At 38.6% G+C, this 11,332-nt stretch overlaps 1 protein-coding gene across 1 annotated transcript in view; it reads right to left on the minus strand.

The window, feature by feature from the left end:
* The window catches only part of LOC127441429 (CYFIP-related Rac1 interactor B-like), a 45,459-nt gene extending 37,858 nt beyond the window's left edge, over positions 1-7,601 (minus strand). Inside the window, exon 1 of the mRNA XM_051698860.1 lies at positions 7,437-7,601. The gene's annotated coding sequence lies outside the window, so the exon portion shown is untranslated. The remainder of the gene's footprint in view (positions 1-7,436) is intronic.
* Positions 7,602-11,332: the final 3,731 nt, after the last annotated feature.

The raw sequence follows: 11,332 nt of genomic DNA on the forward strand, positions 1-11,332 counted from the left end.
TCCCTTCAAGATCTATAAAAAAAAGCCCTGATCATCAACTTTAGGTGCATAAATATTAGCCAAAATAAGATTTTGCCCCTGAATTTCTGCTAAAACAATAATGACTCTTCCTAATTTATCTTTAATCTGTTTGAGACATTTGAATTGTAGATGCTTACTTATCAGTGTAATGACTCCCCTGCTCTTACTTGAGCCAGCACTAAAAAAAACATGTCCACCCCATATCTTCCCAAATTTTTGGCTTTCTGCAGGGAAAGATGCGTTTCTTGAAGAAACACTATATCATATTTCTTATGCTTAAGAAGAGAAATAACCTTCCATCTTTTTATGGGGTGCCCCAACCCATTCACATTCCACATGGAGAGAGACAATCCACTCATATTAACATTTGACATTTTGACATATTAGAAAAAATAGTTTGTGTGTTAAAAACAAAATTATAAAGACCACATTCCAACATTAGTGCAACAATCAAACCCCAAACTTCCCCCCGAACCAAACAAACAGAAAAAAGATAAACATGCACATTAACCCCGCACACGGCAGCACCAACTGGCTGCTTCCCTCTAAACTCAAACAGTCCATGTACGCCTACAAGAACCCCCATGACAACCCTGCTGTCGGATTGCTCAAGTCTGGTGTTCTATACAAATTTTGTGAGACAGAATTACACAACAAAAGATAATCTATAAAACAAACAGCCAATAGGCGGAATAAACACAAAGAACGAGTAGATTCATCCACATAACTATCCCGAAGGTGTGTTCCTCCACAAAACTCCAGCCACTGGGCGGAACCAGCACACAAAAAAAAGAAAAATGGTGCTCAGTTTCCTCGGACAGTCAAACGAATGTTCAGTGAGCCGGCCCATTCGGCTGCTACATAAGTGCAACAAATGACCTAATCACTCCAATGACTTGTAAGAAATACTCCACAAAACAAACTCCAGCCAATAGGAGGCTTAAGCACAAGGAACGTGCAGATTCATCCACACAACTGTCCTGAAAGAGTGTTACTCCACAAAACAAACTCCAGCCGCTAGGCGGAACCAGCACAAAAAGAAACGAAAAAGGCGCTCAGTTTCCCCACACAGTCAAGTGGATGTTCAGTGAGTCAGTCCATTCGGCTGAAACGTGAGTACCACAAAATAACTTACTCAGTCCCCTGACTTTATGAAGGACATCGCTTGTTGGGGACATGTGAATATTTTATGGCCATCCTTAGCATCTATTCTCAATTTGGCAGGGAACATCGGTGCAAAAGTGACCTTCCGTTGATGTAAGAGTTTCTTGCATTCCTTGAATCAATCACGTTTCTCTCTTGTCAAATTCGCAAAGTCTGGGAACAAGAAAATGCTGTGGTTCTTCCAAGAAAGCTTTCCTTTACTCCTCGCCTCGTGTAACACAAGATCTTTATCAGATGATGATCAGAAATTTGGCCAGAATTGATCGGGGCCTGTCTCCCTCAGCGGATCGTCGAGCCGGAACACTGTGAGCTCACTCGATTTCCAGCTTATGGCCTGTTATGTCAGGCAGACTCGGAAAGAGCCCTTCCAGGAATTTCACCATATCCTGACCTTCTTCGGCCTCAGGAATTCCAACAATACAGACGTTTCTCCACATCCCCCAATCTTGTAACCATCTCAGTGAATTTCATCTCCATGGCAGTGATTGATTAACATATTACAGCAAGATCCTCCAAGTCAGCAATGACCTTTGTCAGCACTGCCAACATGTTCAACATTTCTCACCGAATTTCCCACACTTCCCTGAACAAATCGGCTCCCTGGCTCGCGGCCTGCTGCTCAGGGGTGTCAGCTTGAGCACGTAAGTATCTTTTAATGTCTCCAGAGCCCGAGGATTTTGAATTCTTTGACATATTGTCCTCCTAGAACAGTTATGGAACAGAATGTATCGAATCTCACTGGTTTATGACATTAATAGTATTAAAACTAGCAAAATGCGCAGGACTCGCCGTTCACACGTCCGAACCTCGCATGGCGTCCATGTTCCCCCTTACAGTTCATTTCTTAAGAATTCAAGCTTTTTTAATGAGGAAAAAAATACTGAGTGCATCTTTAAAGCTGAAGCCACTAGAGTCAACAAAACAGAAATGCAAAAAATGTCTGATCGTTTTTCAGCAGGTTTCCCCAAATACTCTGCTGTCTGCCATTGTTTGAGCAAACATATAGTTCCCAAACCAAACTCAAGCCATTGATTGAGTCAATGCTGCTGTGTCGGGCTGGTCGGGATGCTCTGGATGCTCAAACGAACAGAGGAATGTTTTGAAAGCACCATAGTCCCACAGTGTTTAGACTTTCCAGGTAAATCAACCAGTGTTTTACTTATACAGCATGATCACACGGGAAGTCGGCATGTTGTTTCCGAGAGTTCAGGTACCCTAGAATCGGTCACATTATGTAGACTCATGACAAGCGCCATCTCCGATCAGATTTTTTTGCATTGGTTCCAGTGTGTTTCCCTCCCCATGTGGCACGACCGGAAGGGCGTTGTGTCAGCAGCGTGAGAGACCCGGGTTCGGATCCTGCGCTGAAACCAGAAAGTAAACGTGTTTGCATAATCAGTGTCGAGTGCGATGCAGAGGTTGCATTTTCCCCTCTAACATTACATTTTTACTCTACTGATGGTTAGGTCTAGGTTTGGTGTTTGGGTTGGGGGGTTGAGTTTATAAAATGTGCATTCTTCTTCACTGTATTACATCCTGTACAGCTGAAAACAACTGGCTTCACAGCTCGCTTTTGGCACCCATCCGTGGCCATTTCACCCAAAAAATGGAGCTCAAATGTGCCCATTCACGCAACAGCACATACTGCTTTGGCCACTGGGGCAGTGTTTCCGATTTTGGTAAGCTCTGACTGATTTTATAACCAGACCAATGATATTTTTAACCAGAGAACATCTGTCCTCAGACAAGACTCTTTTAGTTCTCGTAGATCTTCTTGATAGACACACACCGCTCTAATCTTTCATTTGTTGTCCTATTGTGTTGTTTGCAGTCTCATAAGGTTCCAGTACATTCCACTTGAACTAGGAAGAGGGACTGTTTACAGTAAGGCGCTGATTGCACAGAATCAATTCAAGCCTCCCATTCAAGACTGACTCCAGCTTTACGAGTCATGATTTTTTGCTTAATGCCATCATATTGTAAATATTTATATTCAGTTTAAAGATGTATCAACTTATTCATTTTTATAAACTTCAAAGTGAAATGAGAAGTGAAAAATTAGAAACTACATGTTAGTTAGACAATACAAAAATATTTTATTATGCAACTGGAATGATTTGTCCTTCCTTAAAGGAATAGTTCACTCAAAAATTCTCTCATCATTTACTCACCCTCATGCCATCCCAGATGTGTATGACTTTCTTTCTTCTAAAGAACAGAAACAAAGATTTTTAGAAGAAGATCTCAGCTCTGTAGGTCCATACAATCCAAGTGCATGGTGCCTTTGAAGCTCCAAAAAGGAGATAAAGTCAGTATAATGGTACAGTAATCTATAAAGCCCAAAGTATACTTCAATTTTGACACGAACGCTCAGCGTCTGTGTACAGTCGAACGCAAGCCTGTCAAAGTAAACTCTATCTGACTGTGCACGCATACACAGGCATTTGGCGCATGCACGCTACAACTGCTAAGACACCAGACTATTTCTCTTCAGGAGTTAAGACCCATAAATATGTCTTTATATTCTTTCAGAGTTATATAATTGCAGGTACTTCCAGACCTCCTCACACATGCACTCTTGATGTGCATATCCACTGCTGTTGTTTTTACCATCGTCTCCTTTTGTATAGCAGCGATTACATAGACACACTAATTAGTGCAAATAATTCCAAGCGCATGCACATTCTGCATGTTCAAACACACACGGTTAGAGAAATCAGGCTGTGCGCATTCAGTGCTTGTGCACTCTAATGACTAGATTTGCATCACGCATGTGACGTATGTGGACGCTCAGCATTCGTGTCTGACCAAAGTATACTTTGGGCTTAAGACTATAGTGGTTTAATCCATGTCTTCAGAAGCAATCCAGTTGGTTTTGGGTGAGAACAGACCAAAATTTAACTCCTTTTTTACTGTACATCTTACTATTGCAGTCTCTAGGCACTATCATGATTTCAAGCTTGATTTCACTCCTTAGTGCTTGACACATGCACAGAGCATTAGATGGCGCTATAGGAAGAGTAATCGAGCTTGAAATCATGATAGTGCCTAGAGACTGCTGTCAAGATGTACAGTGAAAAAGGAGTTATATTTTGGTCTGCTCTCACCAAAAACCAATTAGATCACTACAGAAGACATTGATTTAACCACTGGAGTCTTATGGATTACCTTTTTGCTGACTTTATCTCCTTTTTGGAGCTTCAAAAGCCTGGCCACCATTCACTTGCATCGTATGGACCTACAGAGCTGAGATATTCTTCTAAAAATCTTCATTTCTGTTAAACAGAAGAAAGAAAGTCATAAACATCTTAGATGGAAAGAGGGTGAGTAAATGATGAGAGAATTTTCATTTTGGGGTGAACTATACCTTTGACAACATTCCAGTTTTGTATTGAAACCTGCTGCAGGCTAGCAACAGACTACTTACTAAATAACAAATGATAATTGTAAATTTAATCCAGGATTAAATTAGCTGCTTTTAACCGCTAAATTAACTGCTTTTATTCAAGTCAAAAATATTATTTAACATGACTTAATCAACCTTATTACATTTGGTTATACTAACAAAAGCCATTTTAAGGATTAAATCTAGTAGAAAAAGTTCATTAAGGTAACAACTGAATGTAACCACTTTTTACAAAGTGAAACAAATTAATAATCAGACACTTAGCAAGATCAAAATGTGCAATCATGAGCTTGTTTCCTCTCTCTCTCTCTCTCTCTCTCTCTCTTTGTAAAGTTTTCTGTGCTCATTAACATAACTTCTGCAATGCACTGGCTACTGAAATGCTAGATTCACTTCTCTAAACCTCCTCCAAAGAAACAAACCAAGCAGCATGGAAAAACACCACAGGCAGGAACAGGAGAAACCTAATGTCAGCCACAGCTATTGGGCCTGTAAGAACATGCTTCCCCTGGCATGACAGCGCAGGTGTTTCAGTTCTCTCCTGCGTTGTTTTGCATGTATTGCTGAAAAACACATGCTGTGTATTCTTAGATAGTGTCTTTAGCCTTTATCACAGACTGGCCTGAGGAAACTATGATACTGTATGTGAGAAATGAATAATTCAATGATAAAATGTTCCCTAAGCCATTTTATAAAAGAAAAAAATATATGTTGATTTGCAAGCACTCAAAGTATGGCGAAGGTTTTTGCCTTAAGAGGGACAGCAATGCAAGTAAACAGCTTGTTTCAATGCATCTGGGGCAGCCCTTGATCAAGCAGTAAAGCATACAAATGTGCTCAGAGCTTTTAAAGAATGCTCAACCACCACAATAGGTGTCAACTTGCTGCTTGACTGTTAAAACTGATCAAGCCATGCCACAAAGCATAACCAGGCAGCTGAACCAACATCTAAAAAATGGTTACCTCCTTCACAATCACAATCATTCAAAACTGAAAGCACAATATAAGCTCACTGTTTTTTAAAAATGTAAATGGACACAGACATGTTACAGTAGATCAAACCTACCTTTATTTTAGATTTTCATTTTTATACAGCTTCTTGCATGTACCCTACTGCAAAATAAAATCATAACAAGGGAGCAAAACAATATAAAAAGGATATAATGTATGGACTGAAATGACCTGAATATCTCAAAGAACTTTGCTTCTTTTTTATTTCTGCAGCTGAATCAAAATGTAGTGAAAAAAACTTGCTACTCCAGACAAACCTAAATTCTCCAGCGCTTACTGATTCATTTAGTCACAGATGCCTTGAGGGCATGTAAAGTGTTTCTTGACTAACCCTGCAGTACACAGGAATGCTCAACTAATGCCAGACACACTATTACAGCATGACAACAAACAGCACTTCAGATGTCACAAAGTAGCTGTTTACACTAAAAGCTGATGTTATTGATCAGCATTATCTTTAATCAAGTGATTAAAGCAATGCAGGGTTCATTGCTGTTTTATGACTAGTGTTTAAAAACATCTTCCCTCTGTGTGTACAACCAGTCTGGGAACAACAGCCTACTAAGGTTGATACGAATATATTTCTGCCCATCAAAAGGCTTGATTATTACATTTTAATAGGTAAAAATAACCATAATTACAACAAGCACTAAGTTATGTTGCCATGTGTTATTTGCGTTCCTTTCTTCAACCCATAACAATGTATAGTATAAGTTCCAATATGCTCTATACACTGCAGTTAAGTCATGCAAAATAACATGATAATACACTATTATACTTTATTATAATGTCAAATGAGGTTATAATAAGTTATGCAAATATACTAATATTTCCCATAACCTGTGCAAAATGGACATCTTTGCAAACATCCCGGTGCTTTAATGCTGACTACTGGTCTGGAAGTTATAATGAAGGATGCTGTGTCAATATTTGGAGTTCATGAGCTTAATTAAAACATGTGACCTTGCACATCACAAAGAGATCAGGGGTCCCAACGAGGAGTGCACTGTACAGACGCTATGCATGCAGAAAAGCAAGCAAACACGCAAAAACAATAAAAGGGATTTGGATATATGCAAAAATGTAGTTTATATATGTACTGATGAGTTATACTTTATACTCTGAATGAAACAATGTATGCACACATATGTCAGATCAACATTTTCATTCATTATTAAATGTTAAATGATTCATTTTCATCTAAATAAATATTTGTAAATAGATAAATATGTGTATAATCCACATATAAGCTGAGGCTGAATGACTCATGAATAATGACTGAATGAATAAAGGAACTTGCTGTTGCACTGAAATGTATGTTTTGAATAAACAAAATCAGGAAGTGGCATGATCTATTTGAACACAGAGGAAGTCCGAGAACTTGTCGCACTATTGCTTTGTTCATATGAATAGTCTCCGTTTAATCATAAAATGCACTCTTTTTCTTCTTCTTTGCAGCAGACACATGCACATATTACATGTACACAATACAAAACACTAATATAACACGCCAGAGAATCCCTTGTATCTGTAATCACCGCCCATTACAATGAATACACTTCGAGTCAAACGTGACTAAACCCCAGACTGTGGACTAATGCATTAAATGAAAGTTTGATATTATTTATGGAAAACCACTGATCCTGAATGTAAATTACAATTTCAATTCTTCCAGTTCAGTTTCAGTTTTTTTCCGTAGTAATTTTACACGCAGGTCTTGTTTAATAGACCCTGCTCTGCTCTATCTCACCTGTATGCTAGAGGAAACATTTTTTCACCTCAAGTATCAAGATGCATAGAGGAAACATACGGCATATTAACCCATGATTCTTACCTTAATTTCCAGTTATTTTCAAATGTAAAGTAAATATAGGGAAACGCTGGAGACCAGTCTGCTCAACGGATCATTGTGTAGCTGTGGCGTGTGTCTACATTTTCCGGATTGGCCAATCAGAAGTGTTGCGTTTGCCGTCAGACGCGCGCAGGTTGAACTGAACTCGACTGCGGGACGGAGCGTTAAAGAGGCTCTGCCTACATCTATAAAAGGAGTTGATTTCGAGAAAGGAACCAGACTAATTCTACTACGCCCGTGTCGTTTTTAGGACGATTTTGCTTTCACTTCTGTCATTTTGAACATGCATGGGTCACTGACGTGACGTTCTTTTGTTTTATTTTTTAAATCGGATCTATTAAGTTATTCAAAAACATATAATAAAAAAGATAAAATCACACGTACAATTACATGAAACGACATATAATGTGATGAACAAATTTTCATAAGAAATCTTGGCGTAAGTAGTTTGGAATTATCTTAATTGTTATTTCTTATAATCAATAAATAAACACTGAAACAATTTAGTTTTAAAATATAGTATTAATATTTGAAAAACTTTTGTCCACCAGATCAAAGTCAGGTGGTGTAACTAACATGTAGGTAGTCATTCTGATGTCAGGTGACCAAAAAAAAAAGAAAAAGCAGAAAGGACCCCTTTCATCACTCATGGCTCTTTAATAATATACCTATTTTTATTTTATTAAGATTTTAAGGTTTTAGAAAATATCAGATATGTTGAAATTGTAATAAAATGACACATTTTGTTCATCAAATTGAGTAACCCTAAGAAAACGTGGTCACACTTTATATTAGGTGTCTTTAATTACTATGTAGTAACATTAAAATACATACAATACAACGCAATTACTGTGTAACTACATGTTCTGCGAAATTCTCACAAGATTCACATTTGCTGCTATTGAGGTTGAGGTACGGGTAGGTTTAGGAGTAGGGGGGTAGGCCTAGGGTTAAGGTTAGGGGTTAGAGTTAGGTTTTAGGGTAAGGGTTGTGTCAGGGTTAGGGGTAAGGTTAACAGTGTAACTACAAATTAAATTAAATGCAGGTGCTTTAAATGTAAGTGCAATGCAACAACACATATGTACATAATAATTGCATTATATCAAATTCTTAAGTGCATAGTAGTTAAAGACACCTAATATAAAGTGGGACCGAAAATTTCTTGACTTCTATTCCTGACTCCAAAATTCATTATATTTGTAAATAAAAAAATAAATTGTTATTTGTCAATGACCCACATACACCCCTTTACAACGCAAGTAACGCAATGCAACAAAAATGTAAACATTTCCTTTATATAGTTTAAGTTTTGCCAGGGTGTTATACCAGTTAAAGTTGGTGCTTATGCATGTCAAAGAACCTAGTCTGAAGGGGGAAAAAGGCTAAAGAGGCTAAATTGTTTCAACGTAAAGTCTTTATTTAAAGATTTTGAACTCGATAACCAAGTGTAGTTTGCTTTCTGACTGAACTTACAGTGCAGTAAACACATACAACCAAAAAAAAAAAAAAAAAAAATGTACGAGAGAGTGGCAGAATACATCCTAAATGAAACATTAGTACTGAATCCAGTTTATTCACTTTAGTGTTGCCATTTGACTGTTTCCAATCATCAGTTGATATGCTACAATACTGGCAACACAAGAATCCATCAGCTGAAGTTGTACTGGATTGAACTTCTATATAAACACACACTTGGTCCAACAGTGGGCATGTCATAGTGGACTAAACAAAATAGTCCAGAAATGGTGCATCTGTAACTCTATTCCACAATCTTGTTTTTGTCTTGTTCCTAGAGCGGAGATGTTGTGCCGAGTTCTTGTTATTTATCCCTTAATTATCATAACTTAATGTAACATGACCTAAAACAGAGGAATCCACAATAAACTTCACTTGAAGGTACATCCCTCTCCATACTGAAACACTTTAGCCCTATAAATGTCAAATTCTATCAGCATCATCAAATATAGTACAGGTGGCATTCATTCTCGATTAAGATTTTTTTATTGATTCATACATATAACAAAGAAAAACAAAACATATATACACTGAATCAACATTTAACCCCCACTATTACCCCTCCCCAATCACCAACCCCACCCTGACCCCCAACGAACATCCCTGTGGTCACATATAAATATACACACAAAAAAAATATATATATAAGAATCATACACATTTAAAACTATACTTCTCTCTCCACAGCCCCTCCCCAAGAGTCCCCCAAAAATAACCAAATAACTGCCCCATTTCCCATCAAACAAATCCCAGATCCCCAGCCTTCTACATGACACCTCCTCGAAAGCTGCCACCCTCCCCATCTCTGCGCACCACTCCCGAGGGCGAGGGCGCTCCATTATCTTAAAATAATCTGTCTGCCTATCATAACACTGGTCAGGACCCAATATTGATGACTGCCCCATCGCCTAAAATACAGAGTCTGGGGCAAAATGAAATCTGAGTGCCCAATACGTCACACATAAAACTGAGAACCTTCAACCAAAATTCTTGGATCTTAACACACCACCAAAAAACATGGGTTGTGTCTCCATCTTATGATTGCCATCACCAGCAGGTGGGTGTGTCTTTAAGAACAAGAATATACAATCTAGAGGGGGTCCAATAGAATCTATGTAAAATCTTGAATTGCATAAGGCGCACCCTTGCATCTCTAGATACAGACTTGATGCCTTTTAGAATCCTAGCCCACACTCCCTCCTCCAATACTAAGTTCAAATCTTTCTCCCACAATCCCTTGATAGAAGTTAAAGCTCCGTTCCCCAGACTCTGAATTAGCAGGGAGTAACACACTGATGCCTCATGACCTTTTCCAAAAGCAGTAATCACCACTCCCAGAGTATCTGCCGCTTTAGGGGGGTGTATGCTACTCCCAAAAATAGTACAGAGCAGATGGCACATCTGTAAATACCTAAAGAACTGAGATCTGGGAATCCCAAAATGTTGAACCAAATTTTCAAAGGATCTCAACACTCCACTCTCATATAGGTCACCGAGCGTATTAACCTCCCTCACAATCCACTCTGACCAACAGAAATTTGGTTCAGCCATATGCTCGAGGCAACATTTAAATAAATGTCAGAATTAAACACTCTTGACACTATTGTCCATACCGAGTGCAAATGAGAGATAACGGGATGTGACTTAACTTCTCCGATTAGTCTGATAGAAAGGCTTTGCAATGGCGAAATAGGGGCAATAACTTCCTGTTCAATACAAAACCAGGGTGGGGTTCTCTCAGGTGGAAGCGACCAATGAGCCAAATGTCTGAGACCGAATGCATAATAATAAAACAAAATCTTGGGTAGGCCTAGCCCACATTTGTTAATCAGCCTATGTAACTTATTGAAATGTAATCTGGGACGTTTACCATTCCAAATGAAGGACTTCTATCTATGCTATCAAATTGCTTAAAATAAGAGAGGGGGACATATACAGGGAGAGATTGTAGCAGGTTGTTGAATTTTGGAATACAATTAATTTTAATATCATTAACCTTCCCAATCATAGATAAATGTAATGAAGCCCACCTACACACATCGCTCGAAAATCTTTTTATTAAAGGGTCAAAATTAACTCTAACTAAATCACACAAATTTGCTGGGAATAAAATGCCCAAATACTTAATGCCCTGTTTGGGCCACTGGAAGGCGCCCGGCTGAAAAGCCGTTACTGGGTAGTACGCTGTCAGAGCCAAAGCTTCTGATTTAGACCAATTGACTCTGTATCCTGAGAAATTAGAAAAGGAATTAATAATTCTGTGGCGGCAAGGCATAGATCAAGTGGGGTCGGAGACGAATAATAAAATATCATCTGTGTAAAGCAAAAGCTTATGCGCCATACCTCCCGCCACCACCCCCGGA

This window comes from Myxocyprinus asiaticus, chromosome 5 (assembly GCF_019703515.2).
Source record: "Myxocyprinus asiaticus isolate MX2 ecotype Aquarium Trade chromosome 5, UBuf_Myxa_2, whole genome shotgun sequence".
Taxonomy (NCBI): Eukaryota; Metazoa; Chordata; class Actinopteri; order Cypriniformes; family Catostomidae; genus Myxocyprinus; species Myxocyprinus asiaticus.